The sequence below is a fragment of the Triticum dicoccoides genome, chromosome 2B (genome assembly GCF_002162155.2).
Source record: "Triticum dicoccoides isolate Atlit2015 ecotype Zavitan chromosome 2B, WEW_v2.0, whole genome shotgun sequence".
Lineage (NCBI taxonomy): Eukaryota > Viridiplantae > Streptophyta > Magnoliopsida > Poales > Poaceae > Triticum > Triticum dicoccoides.
The window spans coordinates 348,823,044-348,829,010 of NC_041383.1; the positions used below are offsets into that span (position 1 = coordinate 348,823,044).

The following is a 5,967-nucleotide window of genomic DNA, read 5'->3' on the forward strand; positions in this document are numbered from 1 at the left end:
AAGACTGAACAAGGATCAAACAGTATTTTGGATATAAAAACATGATAAGGGCTAAGGGCTACCAAATCTGGCCACCATAGTTTTTTCCTTATTTGATTTACCATTCATCTTAAAACATGATAATTTTGACATTATAGTAAAAATAAAGCATAGTGTAAATAGCAAACATGTAATGGGAAGAAAAGTAAAAAAGGTTCTTCGGTTTTGGACAACTTTTGTCACATTTCCTCGCACCTTGCTATCTAATTTTTTATTTCAAGTGTAATTCAGACACATGAAAGATCATGCAGTTCATTCACAACTTTTACTTCAGAAATTATTTGAAAATAAAATGTGCCTCAGCTGATGCAAAAAGTGAAATGTCTGGAAACATAACTTCATAGATTAGTGTTAATATAAAAATTACATCACAATAACTTTTTGGAACACATAACTGTACCGAAAAAATCAGATTGTTCCTTCTAGGAAGGTGATCTTCGTGCCCTTATTCCATCCCGGCTTCACGTCGACCGTCGGGATCTCCACCATGATCGTCTTTCTACACATAGTCGCCATGAACAAGTAGTGTTTAGTGTTTATTTTAGCACCCAAAATCAGTTTCTTATTTTATTAAAGACATGCATCAAAATTGACACTAAATAATCCAGATTGATCGAGCAGGCTAAAATTTGAAGTTGCCTTAAAGATTAGTAAGAACCCGTCCAAATCAATAAGACACGACTAGACTATTTGGTTGAAGTAACAAAGATATTGCAGTGCTAATAATGCAGCTTTAGAATAGATCTGAACAATTGTGACTGCCGTTGCAGTCTACTAAACAAATCAAACAGACCCAACTGGTCAACTACAAATTTCTCAGGATTAATTTTTGGAACACATGTACCTCATACTGAGGTTAAATAATTCAGAATGATTGAGGAAGCTAAAATCTGAAGACAGCTTAAGATTACTGAAAACTGCCCAAATCAATTATACAACTCAGATGGAACCAACAAGGAAATTGTATTTATCAAGTTTAATCTGGACCAACTAAAACAGTCTTCAATATTCAAGAATGTAGTGGATCTTGATTCTTAATCGGGATAACAAATGACCACATGCATACAACAGAGGGAAGGAGAAGATACTCACATGTGTACCACACTTGAATTTCCTACGAGTAAGAAAAGGTAGGGAATAGAATTACAATAGAAGGATTCAACTGGATGAACTGAGCAGTGAAAACTTCCTGGTTATTATCAATGACATCATCGACCAGAATAGGCGGCGAAGTTGAAGCTATCGTCGTCAGCCTTGCAAAGGAGGGCCTGCTTCATGGGATAACACACGCTTTGCAGCCGAGGCAGTGCCCAGCTGGAACAAATCGGGACGACGCGGGGAGATGGGATTATGAAGTATGTTTTTAGCATACAAATTGTTTGGCATAATAATGAAAAAGGAATTATGAGAATTCAACATAATTACTACAGAGAGCATGAAAGTCATAGCATGTGTATAGTTCGAGAAAATACGATTGTGCTTTGTGAATGCAAGAAATTCGAGTAATTGCTGTGAACATCATTCATTAAGCATACAGTTCTTAGTGTGTTGACTTCCATCCAAATACGAATTTAAATAGGATGGAGCGTGAACATTGAAATTAATAGTGACAATCTATATTATCTTGTCAATGCCAACATATGTCAAGATAATCCAATATGTTTGCTGAAACTGAAAGATACTAAAGTGGCACATGCTAGCATTTTTAAATCAGATGACTATAAAAAACAAGCCAACAAATAAAAGTAAATAAGTATCAAGTGTTCAAAGATAATGGTGGAGCATAAGGTCATGAAGTGATAAATTAGAGCTGCCAAGCAATCTAGAGCAGCAGGAATCCAAGAACAAGACCTTACCTTCATAAAAATAAGGGAAGAACACTTCTTTCATAGCCTTCCTACAAGTACAAAACATATGCAATTAGCATTGTTTCAGTCACATTTTTTGCAAATAAAGAGTGTAATAATTACCGCCTCTTTTTTGCCACTAATAATTACCACCTCTGACTGACCTCTAGTAGCAGAATCAAAAAAAAATCATCACGTACAATATCATAGTTGTACACTCCAAGTCAAAGTAGAACAGATCACACAGATTCCCTGACAACAAGAGATGGTCAGATCAATTTGCTTATAATTTCATTCCACCTCACGATCCATTGCCCGCTCTCTCTCAATGGAAATAAAACCTATGAAAGTCATAAGTTGTCACTGTAGTTAACATTTAGAAATTAAATCACATGAAATCTATAACCAATTCCTGATTGCATTAAGCTGTAAATGCTGCAAATGCAGAAGTACAACAAAAACCATGAAGGTGCAATGCATGACAGTAAATACATGAACTGTAGATGTTGTAAATACATGAATTGCAAAGGCTTCCCGAGCTGCTGCTTGTCGTGGTCGAGTGCTTCGGCCAAGGTTCAATGCAGTATGAGACATGTGCAATTGACTTCAAGCCGTTAAATTAAGTTCGTTGTCTTTCTTGTCAACAAAATCCATGAAGGTTACTTGATTTTAGCTCTAGGTGTGGTGCTATGCAGATGATGGCCACAATAAGCGCTCAACTTTTTTTTTCCAGAAATTTGATAATATGCACAATTTAGGTACATGGACGATAAATCTAGTGGAATTCACATGGATAACACAAAGGCTCGTGAGAGAAATACCTCTTAAAAGAAAACAGAATTAACTAATCATATTCATTTTGTATGTAACAAAAACTGAACGACGACACTAAAATCTTACCTCCTAACAAAAATTGCTTATAACGATACAACATGTGCCATACTATCAATGCATAATCCAAGAGATGAAGCTAGGTGATTAGCTCAACTAATGCACTGCCGTTTTTTCTAATTTCTGACAAAGATGTTACTAACAAAGATACTTAGTTGTCCTTTCAAAAAAATGCATGGTGAAGTTTTGGATTGGCTTGCTAATAGACTGTGGGTGCCTTGTGAGGAGTAGGAGCACGTTCGCCTGTCCACGGCCATGGTGTACATGCAATGTGTTGTATAAGCAGTGCAAGTGAGAAGTATACATGCATGCGTGCGCACATCCAGCAATCAGGCTCAAGAGCTGCTCATACCTAGCGTCAGCCGACCAAACCTCCCAGTGCGGAACATGCATCAGACAACACCGTACAGTTCCCAGCCCATGCCGCAAGCAAATCCAAGCCAATGGAGTGGCGGTGGTAGGCTGTGCTGTAGCGGTGTGGAACTGACGCGGCGGCGACCGGGACGATGGTACAACGATCTGGCAACGAGCGCTCGACTGATTCAGTTCAGGTTTTGGATTTAGGTGCGTGCGTCCACACCGAGGGAGAGGGAGAGCGACAGATGGGGATAGTACCAAATCCGAAGCAACATGTAGCCAACCTGCGAGAAATCCATCGACGGCGGCTCAGATCCCGGCCAACCCCAGCAAGCCCTCAACACGAACGCACCACGGGCCCCGCCGCTTGGTCCCCAGCCCTCACGGCTGCGCAGGACTCCCGCACCGGCGGCAGCCCCGAGGGGCCTCCAAGCCGATGCGCGAGCCGACACAGGGGAGGGGTTGGCCCCGAGAGCGGGAACCCGGCGACTCCGTCGGACAGGAGCTGGGCGGCGCCGTCCATCATCGCCCCCGTTTGGCGCATCGATGGGAAATGGGTGCGGGCGCGGCTGCGGTGCGCGGCGCGTCGGCGGCGGGCGGCGGGCGGTGCGCAGTGAGGCTGGGCGGGGCGGGGCGAGGCAGGAGGTGGCGGCGGGATGGAGGTCGAGATGGGATCGGGGAGCAAGGGTCGTGCGGGCTGGGCTATTTTTTTTTCTCTTTTCTCCTCCATGTACCGGTTCGGGGCTGACTTATGTTGAGGACTGCGGGTTGAATTCTGCAAAACGGAGAGACTTTTCTGCAAAAAAGCACGACGTACGACCAGAAGCGATAGCTGGTTTATCTGCGGTATATATATATATATATATATAGGTAAAGATAAAGATAAAGATAAAGATAAAGATTGTTTTCAGGTTGTTTTGTTCCCAGCCGCGTAAGAGAAGTGTTCATCTGCGGCCGATTCTTCTTTGTATCACAGACACACTAATTAGCGCAATGGCTAGCTCCGTTATTCCCACCGAGAGGTCCTGGGATCAAATCCTAGTGAGCCTCATTTAATTTTTTCCTTTTGTCATGTTTTTTTAACCGAGCCAGTTCTGCTTGCTGGTGGGCTTCCATAGTGCATTACATTTGGCCCATATATGTATTTTTTCTGTCCCATGCAATTTAGCATTTATCCAGTGCATTGCATTGCATAAATGCCATTGTTTAAAATGCAAATATCTAAAAAAAATCCATGCATTGGATTAAGATAAACTATGTATGTAAAATGCTTAGAATTTTGTGTCGATTCATAATATGCAACTTTCATCCCTGTTTAAAATACTGTTTGCATTTAATTTGCTTTAATGACATGCTAAATGGTTTATTTCATAACTAAATAAACGTAGCTCTGATTTAAATAAACTATATATGTAACTTGTCTAGAAAAATGTATAGATTCACATGGTGCACTTTATTTTCCTGTTTAACAACATTAAAATGGTGTTTTAGTCAAAACAGTATCAAATTTTAAATATGCATATGGGGATTTTTGAAATATGCATATGGGGATTTTCCAGATTTGTTGTTTGTTGTTTCGGCCTCATTTAAACTTGCCTAGATAGGTAGTTTTATTATGCCTCACCTCTTGCCATGTTAACCAACATTTAATATTGATGAGTAGCATAAACGAGAATCGTTGCATATTGAGCTTCACTTAATTTGTAGTATTTCTTTTCGCACTTTGCCATGCCATAACTCATTAAACCGGGCGTGCATCATGCTTGGTTGTGCATTATGTCATGTTTATGCTTGCATGTTTATCATGTTGTTTGCTTCTTCTTGATAGTTTATGTTTCCTTGTGATTGTGAGGATTCATTCAACTACGCTTGGCTCGTCTACGCCCGTTCATCTTCTTCATGGACTCGTTCTTCTTCCTAGCTGGATTTTGGGCGAGATATCGTTATCTTAGATCTCACTACTATCTTTGTTATGCTAGTTGTCTTGATGCTATCGTTATGTTGCGCTACCAACCACTTGTTTATCAGGCCTCCCAATATGACATGAAACAACCTCTAACCTTTTCACCATCCCGGCAAACCATTGTTTGACTATGTTACCGCTTTACTCAACCCCTTTTATAGTGTTGCTAGTTGCAGGTTGTTCCATGTTGGAACATAGATATCATGGGATATCTCAATATCTCTTATTTAATTAATGCACATATATACTTGGCAAAGGGTGGAAGACTCAACCTTTTCACTGGTGTTTTGTTCCGCTCTTGCCGCCCTAGTTTTTGTCATACCGGTGTTATGTTCCTTGATTTTGCGTTCCTAACATGTTCGGGGTTTATGGGCCCCCCTTGACAGTTCGCTTTGAATAAAACTCTTCCAGCAAGACTCAACATTGGTTTTAACATTTGCCCAACATAATCAACATGATATTTGTCGGGGAAGCTGATCCACAAACACCTGTGGGACCGGCGGACTGAGCCCCTTTCGGTTCGGCGGGGGGCGGAGATCACACGAAGAGCGGATCGAGGCGAAGCACACGAGCAGTTTACCCAGCTTCGGAGCTCTCCGGAGCGATAATACTCCTACTGCTGCTTATCTGATTGTATTGAGTTCTTGCTCGGGGGCGCTGAGTGCTACAGTACACACGAGCTGCTAACGAGACCGAGCGTGAGTGTTTTCTGGTTTCGAACCGAACCCCCTCCATGTTGCGCATGGGCCTCCTTTTATATGCTCAAGGGGTCACCGACAGGTGGCAACGCAGACAAGGGTAAAAATGGAAAAGGGATTGCGGTTGGTACAACTACTTGTACAGTGTATCCTACCTAACCCTGACGGCAGG

General features: G+C 41.6%; 1 long non-coding RNA gene across 4 annotated transcripts; it reads right to left on the bottom strand.

Annotated features, from left to right (window-relative positions):
- Positions 1–7: 7 nt before the first annotated feature.
- On the bottom strand, positions 8–3,834 carry LOC119363677. 4 transcript variants are annotated; one of them, XR_005174279.1, is made up of 3 exons: positions 3,393–3,834; positions 2,010–3,296; positions 8–1,936 (listed from the first exon to the last, which is right to left on the bottom strand). It is a non-coding gene; the product is annotated as an uncharacterized LOC119363677 (long non-coding RNA). The 4 variants fall into 4 exon arrangements; XR_005174277.1 differs by having other exon boundaries at positions 8–2,227; positions 3,130–3,296; positions 3,393–3,833; XR_005174276.1 differs by having other exon boundaries at positions 8–1,353; positions 1,896–3,296; positions 3,393–3,833.
- Positions 3,835–5,967: the final 2,133 nt, after the last annotated feature.